A 20526-nucleotide genomic window follows, 5' to 3' on the forward strand; every position below is an offset into this window, starting at 1 on the left:
AAAAAATTGAACTTGTATTTGAAAACTTTGCATCGTGTAAACAGGCAGGGCTGAATCCACTAAGGAATTCCTCAACAGCGTGGATGGTCAGACGTCACATATACAAGGGATCATCGTCATCAAGCACTTCCACACGCCAAACCCTCTGGGGCTTATTGAATATCAATACCCAACAAGCATATACTTCTCCTTCTCAAGACACTGAGACATTTAGGACCCTAAATCAGCAATCAAAGCAACAAATTTAAAGATTTTAAAAAAATGTGGCCACTTTCAATACCTAATTGACTGCATGTATCAGTGAATGATTTTATAACATGTATAACAACGTGACGAAATTACACAAATCTTTAAGGATTCTGTATTTTACAGAAAGTCGATACTAACCACTTCATCTTATTTCATCATATTCGCCGATGACTAGCATGTCACATTTCAAGATGGCCTAACTGACTAGCGTAATCGATGATATTATCTTGACGTGGTAATCGCGTAATTTGTCTTCAGAACATAATCGATAATGAGGAATCCTTGACACATCTGGTTTGGTAGATTGTCATGGGAATAATTTTGAGTCGGCACCTGATGTTGCAAAAGTTTGTAACATTGGAGAACACATACATGTAGGTCTGAACGGGATTCAAACCCACAACCCTGACGTTAACATGACAAGCACTCTACCGACTCAGCTAAAGGGAATTTCTCTACAAGCTCAAAATTGTAGTAGTGTGTCGTTATTACAAGGTGACATTGAAGAACAACTTCAACAAAATACTTGTCATGTCTTTTTTGAAGATAAACAAACGTTGTACATATAAAATACTTATTAGGAGAATGCTTCATGTGAATGAATTACTTGGTTTCCTCTGTTATGATTTGACAGTCAACTGTGACAACCTTGAGGATGAGAAGCTGACTCTCTAATGAGCACGAGGATCAAGCCCCACTCCGCTTACCGATGCAAATACCGTTTAGACAGAAGAGGGCAATTTCCTGACGACTCGGTAGAGTCATTTCAATTAACAACAGTTCCTTTGTAGTGGGTGGTTAGGGGAAGAAAGATGGGTACTAACATTTGCATTTTGATGGAATGGCATTTTTGTTCAGATTGATTGTGGCTACGGCATTGGACTTGTCTCAAAATAGTCATGACCCTTTTCTTGGACAGAAAATGGGATGATTAGAAACTCATGGCTCTTCGTCTTTTCATTTTGCTTTTTACGTTGCAATTGAAAGTTCACTTAGAAATGTGACAAACTCGCACAATACTTTTTCACCTGAAAATTGGTTGGATTGCAATAAAACGGCAAATACCCCCATATAAACATAAACTGCTTTCGAGTTGTTTTGTGGTATTTATCAACGTTTTCTCCAATCGCAGGAGGGGGAATGAATGCTTCTTACAACATCTTTTCACTACATAACATCCATTATTTTGTAGATGTGAACAAACTTATAGTATGCTTCCCCATTACTTTTCTTCCCAGTTAATTTTATCAAGTGAAAAACCGATCCATCCTTTGGACAGATTCCAAAATGTGCTGCATATGGCCTAACGTGATCACGTTCCGAGATTTTGGGCTTGAAGGTTAGTGATATGGTATGAATGGCAACATGGCTTGTACTAGAATTGAATCGGTTCATGAGAAACCCAGAATTAGGAATGTAGGTAGGTATGAAACCAAGGGCATAGAGTCCAGGAATCCCAAACAAAAATAGCATGTCTGTGAATGGGTTACACAAGATCCAGGCTTTTTGACAGTTTTCAAACTGCTTGCGTTCTTGAACAGCATGTTTAAGGACTTGGTATCCATTTTCTTTAAAATAACTAAGAATATACATCTCATTCCCATACAGAATGAACTCGTAAACATCGTCCAAGTTGGTCAATGTAAACTCTGAATTTCTCAATGGTACCTTGATACCATTTTTAAGTTCGAGCCCAAATTTCACTGATTTATTGGATTCCTCAGATTCATAGATAGTAGCTTCTATGCGTCCAGCTATTTCACAAAAGACAACTACCTTCGCATGGAACCCAAATCTTACTTGTAAATTTGCATCCATGGGGCAAACCTCCGTATTTGGAATTCCTATTTTCCCACAGAAAGTGCCCTTCGGAACATTGAAGAAAACAAAACTAAAACGCTTATTGGAATCCAATCGTTGAAACACCGTGAAATGCTTGTAGAGTTGGTAATGAATGCCTCTGATTGTCTTGTCATAATAAGATGACTTATACAGAATGATAAAGTTATTGCTTTTCAACTGATAAATAATAACATTAAATTCTGGAGAATTAGTTGGAATTTGCAGTAGAGCTAATCGGCCAGACATCCCATCTACAAACCATTGGTCATACAACCGTATCGTCAATGTTGGTTTGAAAGGAATGTGCTTATTTCCAACTTTATATTCTATATTGCTAATGACCTAGGAATTAAAGATGAAATTTGTGCATTCACTCCTTATCTCAGAAGGTTGTGCTCCGGTAAAAATTGCATTTCTTCTTATATATCCTACCAAATTTCAAAAAGTATTGAGTTGTAATCTTAAACATGTTAAGGACTGCATGATTCCATTACATCAGGAAACCTCTGAGGTTGCAGCAAGATTTTCAATGCAAAAATGGCCAACTCATTTTTAACAAAACCACCACCAGGGAATCTATATGAATCAGTTCCATATACCCTCAGGAAAATGGGTCTCATTTTCGTAAGGGTACGCAAAGACCAGCCCTATCAAGTCTCCATTGTGTACACATCAACTTTGGCAAATTCACCCAAACCCTCCCCATGATCTTTCCTCAAATGCACTTTAAATAAGTCAATAGATCTGCCCCGACTTTGGTGCAGAAGCACCATTTTGCTTCTAAATTTTCCAACATGACGAGAACTCATTTCTATGCGCACTAATCTTGCAGCATCTCCCTCAACCAATGACCTCCTTGAAGAGCAACCTATTTCAAAAGCCACTAATACCAAGCTAGGTGACTTATGGCATACCAGGTACACTCCTAATTTGTTACTGACTGTCAGACGCCTGTATTTGCCTTGTACAGCCAAAAAATGCTTTTGTTTTACAGTTGAATCATGGTATATGTTGTGGACGATTCTCATCTTGATGCGTCGGGTAATGTCTTGGAAGATGATGGCAACAACAGAATGAAAAAAGAACTCTACGTCCATAAGTTTATATTGATCGTCTCTGAATTTCAGCGTGTTATTTAGAAACAATGAAACGACCAACTTCTGCCCTTTATGCCTCTTAACAGCACGGTAGAAACGGATAAGAAACAGCTTGGATCCAGGAATACAGATAAAGGACAAAAACATGACCATGTCGACTGAATGCACTGGGAAAGTCTGCCCTGGACAGGGATAAATGTACTTTAAATCTGGCGGAATGAGTAGTTTCCCCAAAATCTTTCCTAGAGTACCATCAAAAAGTTTTGCCTCCTTCAGCTTTGCATACCTTTCATTTGGTCGTTTCAGAATAAGGAAAAATAAGAAATATTTCAAAACTGCCAATGCTTTCTTGATAAGTGAGGTTCTATAGAAGTAAGTGAAGTTATAACGGACCTTATAAGTGTCTTGATATAGGTCATAGACAATGAACCTTTCCAATTCGACAGGTTGCTCCACATAGTGGATGGCTAACAAAGGGCATATGGGATGGAAATACAGTTGGAAGTTAAGGCCTTGCACTCTAATCGGGGGTTTAATGGAAAGTCTTCGACTAAGTTGATACTTAAGGATGTGAACAGCCTAAAACAGCAGAAACAGTTTATTTTCATGTATTATTTCATTTACCCTAAACTCCTTGTATCACATTTCTAATCAATCTCCATTGCCATCCATAGAATTTTTTTTAATCAATACTGTTGAAAGGTAATGAAGCTTGGATACAAGAGAGTCATTGTCACTTTAAGCTTTCGCTAGTCATTGTCAACCCTTATCTCAACAGAAGAGGCTTGCCAAACGGCTTAATTTAAACTAGAAATCCTTGTGAATCTTGAAATTATATCCTCATTTTAGGTTCGTTTTTTCCATTATGAGGGGCTGGTCTTTCTAGAAGGTTAAAAATATTCAAAATGCAACAAGTGACTGGTTTTTCACTTTGCACAAATCACAACTGTCTTCGAAACTAATCAATTTACCTTCTTCTGGTACAACTGAGATCCAGAGTAACGCAACGCTTCCTCTTTCTCCATACATGTTGCTTTCTTTTTACTCATCTGGCAAACCAACTGCCCCTGTTCTGGCAGCGCGTCAAATGTCAAACAATCGGAACGGTGGCACAAAATGGCACAAGCCAAGACCGAAACGACACTTTGATAGCCAAGGTCTGGTTGCTGGATCGCCCAATCAAACACAACCCTTTCAAAGTGATCATTTTGGTGGAATCCTCCCATTGGTTAGATATCATAGTCTTTATTTATTCTTGGTACGATAGTATCAAAGTAGACCCAATGATTGAAAAAGGTCAGAGAATCCTCACTTTTGTATCGTAGGGAAAAACGTTGTAGATTATGATGAAAAGTTACGTCGTCCATTTATCTGGATAGCTGGAAGTCTTATTGTGTACAGGAAACCTGCTCAAAATTCGAAGTTGATTCTGACATACATGACAAAGTGAGGTACTGGTACTGTCTAGTACTTTTCAGTACTGCACATGCGCATTTACATCAGTGTACATGGAAGAACATACTGCATACTGCATACTGCATACTTGCAAAGATTTTGCAAATAACCTAGATTCACAAAAACAAAAATCCTTAAAAGAACATTTTTTGATTTGAAAATCCAAAGGAACGTTTGTACTTGTCAAAATAAAAATCAGAAAATTTCATTTCATTACTTTTTGTGAACTGGAATTGCAAAAGTAAAGAGGCACCAAATATCTGTGATGAGGGAAAATAAAAGTCTGGAAAAAACTGAAAGAAATTTCACAAGCAGTCAAAATAAAAGCATCAACAATTAGATTCTTTTCAGAAATTTTTGCAAATTGCAAAAGTACATCCCACAATTGTCTTTCGTAGCACTTCAGTTATGTCTCCATGCTCATATCATACACACTCATATAACTTGTATTGACCGAGCTGAAATAGATTTGTTGAAACCCTATCGATATCCCAACAGCATTGATAAAAAGTAAAAATGGCCGACTATCATCAGACTGGTGCAAATGATAAACTGGCAGTGCGCAACAAATATTGTCGAGAGCAGAATCCATTGTTGCTCCGTCAGTTCACCTTGCACACATCAGACTGGGTTGGGGCGATGTGAAATCTGCTCGAGTCCGCTACTAATTTTACTGCAGGGTTGAACCCGGCCTGGGGTAACAGAGTTATGGGAACACCACGAGACTGGAAAATACCGCAGAAATATGGCTGAGCGAAAACCAAACTATCAATCGTCACTCATCACTCATCACATCTCATCTCTAAGTTAAAACGCCTTCCTCGGCACACAAGTAATATAAATGCATTGTACCTAGACGACGGTTTAACTTGAAATTCAGCATAAACACCACTGATCCGTTATGAAAGATAAGCCCTTGATGCTCTCTCCAATGCAGCATTAGGTTTCAATCAATCCCTGTGCTGGTAGCTTTTGTGTCATCTCTGGGCATGGGTTACAATGCTGCTTTGTTTCGATAGGAAAAACAATAAAAGATATAAGACGATTTGTTCCGGTATGAAAATGTTTCAGTATTTTTCAAAATCGTCTGCATTCAAATATGAAGTTTATGAAAACAATATAAATCAATAACTTATACATACTCATTGATCGTTTCGTTCAAATGACCTTGATCATCATCGATTGGACTTTTAAGCCTGAAATGACTAGTATTTTCAAAATTTCAACTTTAAAAGTGAAAGCTAACTATGAGATGGGGCATCCTTCAGAGTTTTTTCAGCAAAATGGAAAAGGTTTTTCAGAATCTGAGAATCCAATAGGTGTTTTTCTTCTTACAGAAAAAACCTCAGGTGCACAATTGTAAAATTTTTCAAAAGCAAGCTTTGATTGTTGAGCATTGGATCAAGTATGCTAGACCTTTCCAGTTTAAACCCATTTGAAACTTGGTGATTGCAAGAGTGCCAGCTTTGGCCATTGCACATATGGCATGACAACAGGTGGCATGATTTCATCAAATTACCTACTCCAAGTCCAACTTCAATTAGATGTTGTGGCTAATGGCAGTAACAGAATATCACTCATTTTTCCTCAGAATATCAATGAGTCGTTTGCACTCACCGATTTCCTTTCCTGGCCCTGTTTACCATTATTTAATAACCTAATTTGCTCCGTCTGATTGTATTGACAATGGATACTCCAATATCTAAGCGAGCATCAAATTTCCCGGTACACAAACCAACCATGTTTGCAAATTTGATTCGTGGGCGAGTAGCTAGGAGTTTTTTGGTGTGAAACTCCTCTGTGACATGCACCTGCCTGTTATATACTAGACTCGGACATGGCGAAGGTCATGCTTCCTATTGTTCTTTATTCAGATTACTTTCATGACTCTCGTGTCCAAAATCATGCACTTGTCTAGAATGATAAGGCATGTATTTCTTAACTATTAGCAACCCTTTCACCCCCGAAGACATTGGCCATGTGACCAAAGTTGAATAATCTGATTGGTCAGTTGACCAACCTGGATAGCGAAGTCAGCCAAGCCAATTGATCAATCGACCAAACCGATTGCGAATGGTCACTTGACCAAGCCCGGTTAAGTCAAGAATAGCAAGCCAACTGCATGGGTCAGTTCATAACTGTTGTTCAGTTGACCAGTTATCTAGTCAAAAATGGCATCGGTCGTGGACCAATATAAGTTGGTCAGAGAGACCAATTTATGTCTGCAAAACGTGCCTCCAATCTCAATACTCATCAAAGCTATGCTTACATTTTAAAACTTCAACTTCACAGGCTAGGTTCTCTATCAAGTGCACTTAACCAAGAGAAAAAATAAGCCGTATTGGATTACACCCAAATCTTTCATGATTTCAAAGTAAGTGCACAAATCAAAGACAGCAAAGGAATATAGGGGCTCTAATAAGTCATTTCTTGATTCTGTCTTCCATGTCTACAGACATTTTTTCCAAGAAACTGAGAAAAATTTGAAAGCTGTAATTACCTTTATCAGAGACCAAACTTTCATCAGGATATCAACTCAGCAAATTTTACCTGCATCAATCATTATGCCGATGTTGTTTTGGCTGATAGATAAATTCTGTATATTAAATATTGGTTAAATTGCCTGCTTTTCGTTCTACCACATGCCACATCAAGAAGATTAGAATACAAATATTGTCTGCCTTCAGCTGGAGATGATATCGTGAATCCATACCTACGATGATTCCACCAAAAATGTCCAATGTAAACTGAACATGTAGTGATTTTGTTTTCTGCCATTTGCACCTGAGATCCAAAGGCAAGATGAGATCAGGATCAAAATATTTCCAGGTCCATATCTAAGTGATTCCATTTCCGGACCTTTTAAGCCGAACACAATACCATCATTGCGATAAATGAAGAGATGTCTGAGCCCCGATTATAGTCACTTAAGCTCAGATTTCAGACATAAAACGTCTTGACGAAACCTTGGACAGATCAGTTACCAGACTTCCGATTTTTGTTCAACTGTTCAAGGTCTGATAGTGCCAAAGAATCAAGTCTTCAGGTTCAAGTAACTTCTGATCACATGACAAATCGAGTATTGTGTGACATCACAAGTGACGTCGTACTTTGATCATAACACTTGATGTCTCACCTGAAGTTTATTGGACATGTTGGATCTTAAAGTCATTTTAACCCTAATTACTTTGAACTAGAGCAGCTTGCGATTTTTATCACTGCAACCTTTAATCATGATTTCCAAAGCCACCCACAGGGTCTCCAGCAAATGACCAAGTGTCCTCTGCAAACAAGCAATATTGATAGCATTTCCTGCAATGTGGCCAAGTCAACAATCTTGAGTGTATGACTGGTTAAATGAAAGCCAAGAATGGTCACAAGTCACTGCATGAGATCACCAATATTTTGCTGGAATGGAGAGATCTATCACTTGCACCTTGAAACCAGCCGCATGATAGAAAATTAATTCGGTAGTATTGAAGGTCGCAGCAAGGTACGATTCTTGTTGCTGGCACTACTGATAAGTATCCATTGACAACTTATCTACAGAGTGCAAACATTGATAACCGAAGATCATGTCATATCCAATTAGAAGGTTGAGAACATACTCGCTGGGAACCAAAAGATACAAGGGCTAATAATCCATACTGCGAAAATCAATCTATTTCACACTTCCACCAGTACGCTTCTTGCATCCCCTTGGACCTTTCCACTCACAATATCTGCTGACTGCCAACGTCCGAAGCTGACTTGTGTCCATGACCATTGTCATGAGTGGCTGCCGCTAGTATCAATTAACTTGGAACATGGTGAGAATCAGTCTTGCATGAAATGGATACCAGGTATGATTGAAATCTCGAAGCACCTCCTGTGGCCAAATAGAAATAATGCGAACAGAAAAAAATAATCTGTGGATCATTTTTTCCTCATTGCACCGCTGGTTGTTTTTGCAAGTGACGCGTCGAGCATTTGCTGTGCACAAAAACTGCACAAGTACTTCAGTAACACTTTTGGTGAAATTTAGTTGAGACATTATCCGTATATTATCAAAGATGACCTGGGCTTCCTGGTTTTACCAAAAACCGACTTTAGTTTTGCAATTTCAACATTAAAATACCAAAACTAGATTCATGGAGCAGGTTTTGACATCAGCAATCGTCTCCTCTGACACCAGCCTTACCTTTGATCATTCACAGTCTAAGACTTTGTAAAATAGGCTAGATATTTTTCCTTGAGCTGTTTCCTTAAACCTCCTATATTAAGCGACCGGTCAGGTCACGCATGTTCAAGACAACACATCACTTATAATTAGTTAAGGCAACACCGGCAAACACTTTGAAGCTCTCAACGATGGTCAAACTCAATGAAGCAATGCAGATGGTGTTCTTCATTGACAAGCTGCCAGGAACACTTCTATGACCTCATGACATGTTTGATTCTACAAAGGCTGTTTAATTAGCAATGGAGAAGAAATTCACTGATCAGTCATTCTCAAACATGTCAAAGAGTGACGACGGCAGGTTGGCAAGCAAACCCAACTCATTCAGCCAGCTGATGAACATGTTTTCAGAAAGAATGTTGACCACTAAAATAGATGCTCTAACATGTCTAATAAAAATAACACTATTTTAAGTGCAACAGCGCAAACCCAACTCATTCTCGATAAACACGACTTCCAAAAGCAAACCCAACTCATACATCTCGATAAACATGACTTCCCAAAGCAAACCCAACTCATCCATCTAGATAAACAAGAATTCCGAAAGAACCACTAAAAATAAAAATAGATGCCCTAACATGTCTAATGAAATAACAACTAAGTGCAAAAGCATCATCATATCAGAGCAAGACCACCAAACATCCAAACAAATCAATGGTACATCATCAATTTTGGTGCATTCAAAAAAGAGCCACGGCATTGGTGTCTTGCCCAGGGCTTACAACCGGATGCATTCTTTGACATGAATGGCCGAAAATGTTCCCTGGTGACGGACAAGATTTCATCGTGGTAATTGCAGCAACAGGGAAAACTCAGTGATGGTCCAAACAACCAGGGTTTCCAATTTGTAAAATGCTGTTAGTCAAGTGTCCTGCTGGCTTTTCAATTACACTATGGACAATCTTTATGAATCCCAAGATTAACAACATCTCTTTATAAAGTATTCTTTCTTGGTCTACAAACTACTTGAGCTATCCATTGTGATTTAATCAGGGCAGCAGCAACGGAACTTCAAAGATGCCCAATCTGTACAGCCTATGTAAGCCCAATCTGTCCACCCTTTGTAAGGGGGCCCCTCCCTCCCACTGGATTTGGAATTGAATTTCGGTTTTTTTCCTGAGTCGTCAGAAATGCCCACATCAAATTTGTAAAATATTTTCTACTTCACCGTGAGAAATCTTTGGCATGTGACATAACAAGGAATCCTCACACACGAGTATCGTCACAAGTACTATCACTAGAAACGGGTCGCAGATGTATTAGGTCATCAAGCGGGAAATAAATTGTAGCAAGCGCAATTCGATGCAATTGCAGCAATGAAACGGCCAGGGGCCATTGTGCTCACCGTATACATCTTTTAGTAGGCAGGATCATGCTTAGTTTAGAGGTGAATATGGTGAACACAATCAGGCATGAAGACTTTTTTTAGATGTGTATTGATTTTTAGATGTGTATTGATGTCAAGTAATAAGACAGGGCAGTATATATAAGTTTATGATCCAACCAATAATTGTCTATGACATCAACAAGATCAATATCGTGTGATTGCTAAGAGTCCCTGCAATAAAAAATTCATCGAAAAAAAGTCATTAATAAGCAAGATATTGCACGTCCTACTTTTTCAGTTTTGACCCCCTGGTGGCCAAATCAAGAATCAGATGAGGCCAAAATTCGGTGTCAGAGATTATCTGATGTAGGGGGTTACATGTACCAACTTTCAAGTTCATAGCTTCAGCAGTTAAGAAACGTGCCATAGTTACACTCTAATGGCCAATTTACGCCATTTGACCTCTGTGACCTAGAAAAGGAGGTCAAATCCAAAAATCGTAGGACATGTGGTGTATCCTTGCTAGAAGTCCCTGCCATAAAAATTTTATCGAAAACAATTCACTCAAATAAGCAAGATATTGCACTTCTTACTTTTTCCATTATGGCCCCCTGGTGGCCGAATAAAGAATCAGATCAGGCCAAAATTCGGCATCAAAGGTTATCTGATGTAGGGGGTTATATGCACCAAGTTTCAAGTTCATAGCTTTACTGGTTAAGAAACGTGCCATAGTTTACACTCCAACGGCCAATTTACGCCATATGACCTCTGTGACCTTGAAAAGTAGGTCAAATTCAAAACCCGTAAGACATGTGATGTATTCTTCCTAAGAGTACCTACCATAAAAATTTTATCGAAAACAAGTCACTTAATATAAGCGAGATATCACACTTTTTAGATATCCACTTTTGGCCCCCTGGTGGCAAAGTTGAGAATCAGATCAAACTGAAATTCAGCACCAGAGGCTATGTGATATAGGGGGTTATATGTACCAAGTTTCAAGTTCATATCTTTAGTGGTTAAGAAATGTGCCATAGTTTACACTCTAACGGCCAATTTAAGCCATATGACCTCTGTGAACTTGAAAAGTAGGTCAAATTAAAAACCCGTATGATATAAGATGTATATTTGCTATGAGTACCTACAACACAAGTTTCATCGAAAACAAGTCACTAATAAGCGAGATATCACACTTTTTAGATATCGACATTTGGCCCCCTGGTGGCCAAGTTGAGAATCAGATCGGACCGAAATTCAGTGTCAGAGGTCACCTGACCTAGGGGGTGCTGTGTACAAAGTTTTAAGTTCATAGCCCTAGCGGTTAAGAAACGTGCCACTGTTTTTTAAATAGGATACGACGACGGACGACGGACGACGACGACGGACGACGGACACTGCGGTATTACATAAGACTCCCCTACGGTGAGCCAAAAATCAAGAAAATGTAAGATACAAGTCAGAAAAGACAAAAGGGAAAAGATAAAAAATAATAAAATATTTTTGGCCGTCCCTGACCGGGGTTTGAACTCACGACCTTTGGATTGCCACAACACGAAAAACACAAAACATGCAATTTCGGCCATATCTGTGTCTGCGTTGTGACCTCTGTGACCTCGACAAGTAGGTCAAATTAAAAACCCATATGATATATGATGTATCCTTGCTATGAGTACCTACCACAAAAGTTTTATCGAAAACAAGTCATCAATAAGCGAATTATCACACTTTTTAGATATCCACATTCGGCCCCCTGGTGGCCAAGTTGAGAATCAGATCAGACCGAAATTCAGCACCAGAGGTTATCTGGTATAGGGGGTTATATGTACTAAGTTTCAAGTTCATAGCTGTGGAGGTTGAAAAACGTGCCATAGTTACACTGAAACAGCCAATTTACGCCATTTGACCTCTGTGACCTTGAAAAGTAGGTCAAATTAAAAACCCGTACGATATATGATGTATCCTTGCTATGAGTACCTACCACAAAAATTTCATTCCAAACAAGTCATTAATAAGCGAGATATCACACTTTTTAGATATCTACATTCAGCCCCCTGGTGGGCAAATTAAGAATCAGATCGGACCGAAATTTAGTGTCACAGGTCATCTGACCAAGGGAGTCCTGTGTACAAAGTTACAAGTTCATAGGCTTAGCGGTTAAGAAACGTGCCACTGTTTTTGAAACAGGATACGACGACGACGACGGACGACGACGACGACAGACGACGACGGACGACGGACACTGCGGTATTGTAAAGACTCCCCTACGGTGAGCCAAAAAGCAAGTGCACTCTTCAGCACGCTGTCAATGAAAAAGCACCAACTCGAAGCAGCAATAGTGTCTTGTGATACTTCAGGCCCCTCTTTATCATGTTTATGCAATTATTGGGGGTTGAGGCACACAATCTGATGTTGGTTAGAGTACATGTACCTCGATAACACAGTTTCAAGGAGTTGTCCAATCTTCTCCCGAAAATTAGTGGTGTTTTTGTCACATGCAAAAAGTGGCAATTTCATTGTACATGTAGCTGCTTCTGTCAATGACGACCTTATATTCTGACTTTTGCTTGGTTTAAGAGAGTCCAGTCAAAACGTCTGATATAAAAGTCCTCTCAAGAAATACACCAGAAGTATGCCCCAGTTTCAAATTCTTCCACTGCCACAGAAGTCAATGACATAAGTGCAGTCAATAGCATACATGTACACCGAGTGCTCCCGAAGCAAGCTTAAATGAAATGGTCTTAACATGTCTAATGCGCTGTACAGTGGAACCTCCCTTAGCGGACACCTCTATATTAAGGACAACCTCTCTATCAAGGACACTAGTTTTGGTCCCAAGTTGGTTGTTACCATTCAATTTGATCTCTCTATTATGGACAGCACTTGTCAGTCCCAAGGGTGTCCTTAATAGAGAGGTTCTACTGTACTTAATAACCATATCATAGCACTCAGCGATTCCAATAAAGTCACTTTGTCAAGCAATAAGACCTCAATATATAAGGCGAGTCAAAGATCGTATCACTAGAAATGCAAACAATTGCCTGCATGAAAGAGATAAATTTGGACAAGTCAACATAATGAAAGATAATTTGATCTTGGTGAATGATGAATATCTGACAATTACTATGCTACATGTAGAGTTTACTGATTGAAAAAAAAACTGTTGAAAAGTAAAAGACGAAATATATCGCTTTTTGTATCACTGCTGTCTTTGACACTTTTAAAACAATAATGCAGAAAACTTAGGATAAAGTGGTTACAATTTTATCATTATATGTAAGGTACAATTTTGTCCGAATTTTATCTCAACATGTGGTGTACAATCATCTTTAAATGACTGCACGTTCACAGCATGACCCAGCCTTTTTCATGTTCAAATGATTCGATGGTCCTTGATAATTTTTTAATAGGTGATTTTGCTGTAACAGGTTATGATTGGACTTAAGTGACCTAATTCCAATGAGCTCCAACATGTCCAATGATTTTAAAAAAATTAACAAGTGCTTCTTTTGGAAACTGTTTTAATTCACTCATTGTAGGGTTACATAAACATTTCCTTACATTTCTGACTACACAATTCTGACTCCACCAAAATTGTGTAACCATCCAAAATGATCTGCTAGTAAATGATTAACACAACACCTCGTTATCATTATTCCTGATCGTGTGTGTCAAATTCAATAACGAAGATAATTTGATTAGGATGAAGAGCCTTGTGGCACTGCTCGGTGTTAATCAAGTACTATCATTTTCTAAATCGTGACAATGACACTGAACAATGCTTGTAATCAAATGTCACTATTCTCAATAAAAGATTTTTATTAGTATGGGCTTTGATCATATGTGAGAGTCACAGCAAACCAGGCGCATGTCCCTCTGAGCTTTGCAGGTTGAGATGCACTGGTTGATTATATTTCACTGTTATCTGCCTTTTGTGTAATCTGAGTACAACAATTTCTTCTCTTATCTCCTGGTGTCATTTTGGCTAATCTTGGCATGACATGTGTCTCATTTGGCTGTGATGGGTCACATATCTCAATCCTCAGAACATGGACATTGGCTGACGACACATGAGAAAACACCCTGTGGAGCCAAAACAACATGACGCTATAGTATTTTTGCTTAGATTTAAAAATCATGGTCCAAATGACATGAAATCAGAGCTAGTCAATATAATATTATCCCAATCGGAACATGTGCGGGTTCTCAAATAGGGATATCAAAAGCATATCCAATATCTTATGACCATTCATCGTTCTCTATATCATGTTGAACATGATTATGGACTCAAAGCATGACTTGTCCAATATTGTACATCCATTTATCGTTCTTCAATATCGTGAATGATACACAACACGTCCACAGCGAATGAAACTTGGAATCAATAACGCGTGGATAAATGAGAAATCAATCGAACAACAATAATTGGAACATTTCGGATAAATTTCTGCTTTGACTCTCGTTTGCTGGTCAAAGAATGTCTCATTGGTCAAAAATATGTGATGACATAAAGATCTCCTCCTTTTCTGGCATGATAAGTATGTTAATAAGCTGTGGCAGGAATCTAGTTCTTAACTGAACCATTGAATCCGCTCATTCAGAACTATCTCTGAAAGGCAGCAGTTACACTTTGAGCAAAGACGCACCTCTAACATTTCTAAAGTCCCATGTTTTTCTTCATACATGCCATAATGACTCGTTCACCCGAGGCATGTTTTTTTCTCAATGGGAAAGCCTCTCTTTGTGAGAAGTCTAACAGATTCACAAACGTTTTGCCCACAGGTACTGGTGTACCAGTTTATATGAGTTTTTTCCAAAAGAGCTGCGTTCTTATACCTCCCTTTTTTACCTTTGCCAAGAAGTCTTACAAGCCTGTTACAGTCAATTACATGAACTTGAAAACTAGCACCAATATAATTTTTTCTCACACATGTCAAAAGGTTTGCCTACTCCCCATTAGCGATCATCTCCAGTTCCTGCCAAGAGTGACCAATGGTCTTCATGTCACTCTCAAAGCCCATCACCAGCTGTTCCTTGGTTTCCTTCTTTTTCTCTTCCCCAGTTGGTACCATGTCGGAGATTGCAAAGGGGTTAAAATACCAACTCTCAACTTAGTCTCTCCGCTACCTGTTAAAAGCTTTGCGTGACTGTCCATTTTATGAATGTCCGTGGGTGCTTGTAATATAACACAGCAAGCTTAAGGCCATCAACACCAATAACCTTGTCCATTTATGATCAGAATGTGGTTGGGGATATGCCAATAACAAAATTTCAAAAGATAATGAAATAAACTGGACAGTCAGGCAAAGCTTACCATATTGAAGGCATTCGAACATGGACACACACCATGTTGGTTAATCGTCAGAAAAGGGACTTCACTATACATTTCTAACAAATATTTCTCAACGCAAAGTCTAAGCATTGAATTAACAGGGTTTTATACAAATAATTTTAAGGAGAAAACAGGTTCTAGGTGTATCCGGTTCTGTGTGCACCGAGTTCTACATGTGCTAGCGTACTAGGTTGGGTTCCGACGCACTCTAATTGCAATGGGTACTTTTGGAGGGCTTGACCATGACCTAAACCTTACCCTAATCCTAACCTTTTTATAGAAGCTAGAAGACATAGAACCCTTTTAATTTGGGGATTCATACGACACAATACGTAGAATCTGGCCAGGACGCACAGAACCTGGGACACATGACCCAATTTCTACAGCTTTGAAGAGGTTTCATCAAAATGCTCAGCATTCTATTATAACTGAAGCAAGGAATGCATTCAGATCTGCTTTTGGAGGATGTGTGAGAGTTGTATCGATTTTGGCGAGTGTTAGACAAAGCATTGCTTAGGTTAAATGCTTCATTGGTTTTTTGGGTATGCGTGACAAAGAAGTGCACGATACGTCAGTCTTAATTACTTGGACTCGTCTCAGGATACAGCTGTCAGAATTTCATTTATATACTGGGTGACACAAGAAAGATTCCCTTCTTTTAGTTTTGAATAAAATCAATCATTAATTAACCGAATCCTGCTAAATGTATAGCTGAGATGAAGAATTCATAAAGGCTTTATGAATTCTTGCCGTGATTAATGCTTTTTGTTTTAAGTTTGTTTGTTATCATCACCTGCAATATGTATTTACATTTTTCGACACTTCACCACCTGAGCAGGTTTAATAATTGGATGCCATTGGTCAACAAGACCGCAGTAAAAACGCATCTACTACTGGTTTTAGGTTCTGTGGGCGGAAATCTTGGTTGATCCGACAAGCAAAAAGCACTCTCTTCCATAATACATCACCCTCAGAACATAAAACAATCAAAGATAAATGAATACTGTGAATCCAAGAGTAGGAGATTTTTTTTGTGTTGCCTTCATTTACTTTGCAGCTGTTGTAAACATGTGGCTTTCTTATTGCTTGTAATCCTGCTTAAAGGATGAGTGAGGCGGTAACAGACGAGAGCGTTAAATTGACTGCTGCTACCATTTTCACAGCAATCTCATTGCTTAAACTGACAACAATTTCAGCCATTGGGTAGACTGATATACAAATACTATAAACAATTAAGCAAAGTCGTGCATGCATTATAACATCAGTAGGGCAATGTTTATTTCTACTTACCTGACCCATAACAAAATACAATGAACACACATTGGGTAGGTCTTTAAATGGATGGCGGTAACAACCCCAAAAACAAAATTGTTACCACCATCTGCATGCAGTGGGCAAAACCTGCACGATATCAATCACAATACATTATTTTTATAACAAGGTAAAATCAATCATTTCTCAAGTGAGGAAAACTTTCCATCGGCCAAATCATAATTTTAGGCAGGCAACCCAACTCTTATTTCTATATACTGTAGAAATATCCATCTTAAAAACAATTTGTTTTTTTCGCTCTGCGACGGACAACATTTTGATAGTATTAGTAATAACATCAGAAACAATCTATTACTTCTATGATGGGGTAATATCCTTCCCCTAAATCATTGGTCGTTTAAACAACATCAATCATGAGTCCTACAGGAATCAGTATTTTTTATACTTTTTTTGTTATAGCTTTTATCGCCATTGAGTGCCACATCATCCTGAAACGCTGCAGTGGCAGGTTCATACAACATGCACGACCATTGCTTAGAACTGAATTACATGGCCAGTTATTCTATCACAGAATTGAAAATCAGGCGGTACCTGTCAATAGACATCTTCAGTCAGGCACAATACTGAAACCTTGGGGTCTAACCTTTCTGATGACCTAATAATCACATAACACTCTTAAGCTCTCAATCAGTTTCATCAAAAACACATTCGTTTCATATATACATGTATGTATGTACTATGTACATCAAGCACTCTTGGTTTAAAGATATTAACAAATAATATCAGAGTTTCTTGAATTACAAAACTGATTCCAGGTTAAAAATCCCATTAAGATGCTGAGTCAATATCTTATTTAGTTATGTGAGCACATGGGCATGTCAATTTTTTCTTAGATACTAGTAATATTCCGAGTCAAGACTTACAAAAAACTTGTGAAGAATGAAGGTTATCTACATGTGCACAAGCTGAATCAAATCTTAACTAAGAATCTCATCAGCTGGATGTTCAACCTGAGTAACTTCGGATCTAATAAGAATAGACTTTGAACCTATATACTAGCAGCAGAGAAAACATCAAATCATTTTAGCAGAAACCGAATCTACTGTTCAATATGGGACATGTGGGACACGCGACGGAACATTAGCCGTCAGTGCCATTGGTAATTCAGATGACTTCTTTATCAGACTGCCAATTGTCCAGTCAGATCAATTCTCCCAACAAGTCAGGGAATATCCGCTCGGACAGTATAGATTTCTCTTGGATTTCATTACCCATTGTTGGTGGGAGGTTTATCATCCAATCAACATGCCACCCAATACTAAGTAGTTCATTCACCTTCTCCTATCTAGTGAAGCTGTATGATACTTCCATCTGATCCAGATATAGTATTTGAGTCACGGACAACTATCTAACACATCAGAGTGAGGGCACTGGATCCTGGACACTGGATTTTGCATACTGGATTCTTCATTTTTACTGTCACTGGATTGCACTGCCTGCTTCTTTCAATATCATTACCAGGCAATGAAAAACACAGTTAGAGTGCACATGTTTATTGAAAATAAAAAAAGAATTCTGCTGAATCATCAGCTTTCATCATCAAGAGTAACAATAGCCCATTTCCTGATCAGAATTACTTGTCTTTTACAGGGGATTTTACCAGAAATAGTTGAAAAGATAAGCGATTGAGATCACAAGCACTGCCCAAATAGTTACTCATAATAATAATAACAATATTTTAGTGTTTCAGCCCTGTCCATCTTAAATCTCATTGCCTGGGGACAAGATCGGAAAATGCAGGTGGTGCAATCCAATGACTAAAAATAAAGAATCCAGCATGTAAAATCCAGTTTCCACCGAGGAGAATCATTATATGTCAACAAACACCAATTCACAGGAAGAGAATTATTAGAGAATCATTATATGTCAACTATAACACCACCTCATGGGAAGAGAATCATTATATGTCAACTAACACCAATTCATGGAAAGAGAATTATTAGAGAATCATTATATGTCAACTATAACACCACCTCATGGGAAGAGAATCATTATATGTCAACTATAACACAACCTCATGGGAAGAGAATCATTATAAGTCAACTATAACACCACCTCATGGGAAGAGAATCATTATATGTCAACTATAACACCACCTCATGGGAAGAGAATCATTATATGTCAACTAACACCAATTCATGGAAAGGAAATTATTAGAGAAACATTACAGGTTAACCGTAACACCACCTCATGGGAAGAAAATTGTTAGAGAATCAATACATGTCAACCAACACCAATTCATGGGAATAGAATCATTATAGGCCTATGCCAACTAATGCCAATTCATGGGAAGAGAATCATTAGAGGATCATTATGTGTCAACTAACACCAATAAATGGAAAGGGAAGCATTATATGTCAACATAAACATCAACTCATTGGAAGAGATTCATTAGAGAATCATTATATGTCAACTGACACCAATTCATGTGAAGAGAATCATTATATGTCAACTGACACCAATTCATGGGAAGAGAATCATTATATGTCAACTAAAACCAATTTATGTGAATTCATGAGAAGGTAGCAGCCACAAGGTTTTGACTTATAGACGTTCACGAACTCTCCCTGGCAATGTTTCACCTTAAATATGTGCTGCTAGGAACAAGTTTAAAGACAAGGAGTACTGAGTAAGTAAAGAAATTTGATTAGGACAACACTGAGAGTACAACAGTCTTACATACCAACTTGCCAGATTTTTTGAGTTCATTCACACCTAAAATGAAAGCAGGAAAATTTAACTTATATTTGTGTGAAACGCCAATATTTGTCAGCATAATGAGTGATCCTGATTACTGATATTTCACTTTTTCCTTTAGACCTAATTTGATGAAGATTCACAGCTAAAATTGGCGAGCTTTTCTGATGCCAGAGGTGCCCTCTAAAACACGAACACTACGACAACACAGTGTGCCCTCACTCCAGCATGCCATTATTTTCAAGTTTGCAGATAATCACAAGAAGTTATGAGAGCAAAAGATAATCCAATTCAAATGACAGTTTTCAGGTTCTAAATTAAAGCAAGAAATAATAAAGACTAATAGTCTCTATTAATTCTTGATTTAAGGTAATTGCAGAGAGCAAATTTCAAAGTACTACAGAAGGAAAGAGATGTGACTATTTCTGGTTAGAGCAGAATAGAAACGCATAGATAGAAAATTCCTTTCCGACCCAAGATATTGCCTGGGCTCCTGGCTCACTTTTGCTTTCATAGGCCAGACATCAACAAAAATCTATAAATGGTATGACAAGGAAAACGGCCTTTCTTTCAGAATTTCCATGTGGAACGGTTTTGCACTAAAAACAACCCTCCCTGCAAATATCAGCGCAATCGCTCAAGGTTCATTTCCATACCCTGAATCCTGAGATCGAGTCCGGGAACCGGGCTAATGATGTACTTTAACCTGAGCATGATCCAAGGTGGAAAAAAAATAAGCCCGATAACTGTGTCTTCCCGCACCTCTCCTACTTTAACCAATCGTTAAAAAGAAGAGTAGTCGCGTGTGGTTTCAACCTATTGTGGCAAAGCCTTGTTAAAATCCTTTTAAGGGCCGACAGACAGTGTAATGAGGACAGGTGAGCGTTTTTCTTTGTCTTCAGTTTTTTGTCTGCACTTGGAGGTGTTATTCTCAAGGGAGTGATTCTATCCAAGGCAGGATGAGCATGTTTACATGCTA

General features: G+C 38.4%; 2 protein-coding genes across 3 annotated transcripts in view; both read right to left on the bottom strand.

Annotated features, from left to right (window-relative positions):
• LOC135495312 (protein FAN-like) overlaps positions 1-20526 on the bottom strand; it is a 137043-nt gene that overhangs the window by 38572 nt on the left and 77945 nt on the right. The gene's annotated exons all lie outside the window — the stretch shown is intronic.
• The window catches only part of LOC135495337 (FMRFamide receptor-like), a 94819-nt gene that overhangs the window by 25827 nt on the left and 48466 nt on the right, over positions 1-20526 (bottom strand). For both annotated transcript variants that reach the window (XM_064783821.1, XM_064783822.1), the window contains one exon: positions 19534-19565. The gene's annotated coding sequence lies outside the window, so the exon portion shown is untranslated. The remainder of the gene's footprint in view (positions 1-19533; positions 19566-20526) is intronic.

Source organism: Lineus longissimus, chromosome 11, assembly GCF_910592395.1.
Source record: "Lineus longissimus chromosome 11, tnLinLong1.2, whole genome shotgun sequence".
Lineage (NCBI taxonomy): Eukaryota > Metazoa > Nemertea > Pilidiophora > Heteronemertea > Lineidae > Lineus > Lineus longissimus.